Here is a 2,289-nt window from a genome sequence, read left to right as displayed (position 1 = left end):
TCAACCAATGTTTAATTATGTATGTTTTCCCCGAGCATATCCCATTTTATTGTCTAATCTGACAGATGTTATCCCCTTATCCACATAATTGTGGAGATCCATCTTTTGGATACCTCGTTGAATTATCGCTGAGTCCATCAGCCACCTCATCATCCTCTCCTTGGGTTAATGATGAACTCTTGTTAACGGAAATCACTTCTTAGTTCATTTCCCGAGAATCTTACAGTGTCATCCCGTCAATTTGTGTTGCACCTTTCTTCTTAGGCATCCTGAGCCTGAGGTATCCTGACACCCATCATATCTGAATCTCCATCAGATATGATGGTTGGAACATATTTTCAAGAGTTATAACATTGGTCCTTTGATGACCCGGTAACATGATGTCATGCCTAGCACCCCCCCCCCCCTGGGTGGAGGACCTATTATTGTAGTATCCTTTTTAGCAAGTTTAGCCATTCTTCCCTGAGGTAGCACCCCCCCCTGGGTGGAGGACCTATTATTGTAGTATCCTTTTTAGCAAGTTTAGCCATTCTTCCCTGAGGAAATTGTAAGACTTATCCTACAAGTTGTTCCTAATGGATCCTTCCTATATCCAAAGTCTGACCTTTTGCTTGAAGACCATGTCAATGCTATCTCGAAGCATGTCTATGGTACTCCAATTTTCAACAAGAACATTTGAAGCCCAATGCTAAATGTTTCCTGCTCAATTATCCAAACACCGTTGTATGGGTAATATCATGAAATTTCTCTCCCCTACCTAAGGAGTTTTCTACATAATATCCTGTCATGGATATCATGCTCTGCTTGTCCTTGGGAAGGATATACCCTTGATATACGTGTTTAAGCACATTTTCCTTCCCGTTGTTTTGTTCAAACTTACTTGTAAACTACTTAACCGAGCATTGGTAATCCCCTGCTTAGGTAAACACCTCGTACCTTCCTGTCTGGTGTAACCCTGTTTCTACTATTGATGACTTCCGGTAACCGCCGATGGACGAGAACTTTGCCTATTGGTCCGCCTCGTTCAACGAGCAGGAAAATGGTTCTCTTAGTCCCTCGCCCTTGGTACCTATGTTGTTGCCAACATGACCCTCAGACTCTCCTCTGACATGCCTTGCTTACATGATCGTGCAAGATGTCACCGACCTTCCTACTTTTAACCACATGGTGGGCCCATAACCCACAGTTTCACAGGATCGAAACCTGACTCTCCTGTACACCCCTCGTTCCCAAAGTTATTCCTCCCGCTTGGACTCGTATGTAATTCATGGGCCACCTTCTGATGAGATCATCAATTCTGGCATCGGACACAATAATTATTCTGTTGCTTGAAACCCCTTCACCTTCTGACTAGGCATAGAACGATTGCCTGGCTGCTTGAAACTTCTTATTATACCTTCCAACTTTGCTCTCGATGTGTTTTATTTGTTCAACTCGAGAGATACTCTCGTGATCATTCTTGGGATACCCCCCCCCCCCGATTATTCTCCCTTATAACATTCAATTGTTGTAAAGCTGCCCCTTACCTATTCGTAAGTACGATGGAGTTCCTGAAGAAAAGACGACAACTTCATCATGATGACCTGAAACAGCAGAATGAAGACATTAATGTAATGAATCAACCTCTTCGAGAAGAGCAACCAAGACCGAGACGATTCGTCAGAAACTCGTAACCAAAAGTTCCCCCCTTACCGAACCTCTTAAATCTCGGGACGAGATTTCTTGTAGTGGAGGAGAATTGTGACGCCCGGATAATCATGCTACAGTAATCTCACGTTAATGTTGCCATGTCACCTCGGTCACTGTAGTTAATCTCGGGTTGATTCAAAAACGTTTCAAATTTAAATTCAAATTAATGTCAAACGACAAAGTTTTCAAAATATTAAACTAAAATGTTCGGGTGTGCAGTTCAATGCCTGGATAATTATAATAAAGCAAACACATTTTTATAAAATGCCTAGATAATTTAAAATGATTTAAAACAGAAAAGAAAATAAATAAAAAAGAAAAAGAAACTACAAAAACAGAAAACAAAACAAAACAAGAAAAGGGAGAAAGAACCCCCCCCCATGCTGGGCCTCGGCCCACCTGGCCACCCACCCTCAGCCCACCAGGTCCAGCCGGCCGGACCCCCACTCCACCTTATCCCCCAGAAACCCTAACCCCCCACCCCCACTTCGCCCCCATTCTCTCCCGATCCCCCTGGATCTGGATCGGGAGCACCCAGGGTCGCTGCCCCCGACCCCGGCGCGCCGACGCCACTAGTCGTCTCCGGCGCCGCCCCGCCAT

The sequence above is a fragment of the Triticum dicoccoides genome, chromosome 7A (genome assembly GCF_002162155.2).
Source record: "Triticum dicoccoides isolate Atlit2015 ecotype Zavitan chromosome 7A, WEW_v2.0, whole genome shotgun sequence".
NCBI classification, from domain to species: Eukaryota; Viridiplantae; Streptophyta; class Magnoliopsida; order Poales; family Poaceae; genus Triticum; species Triticum dicoccoides.
This window is presented reverse-complemented; position numbering follows the sequence as displayed.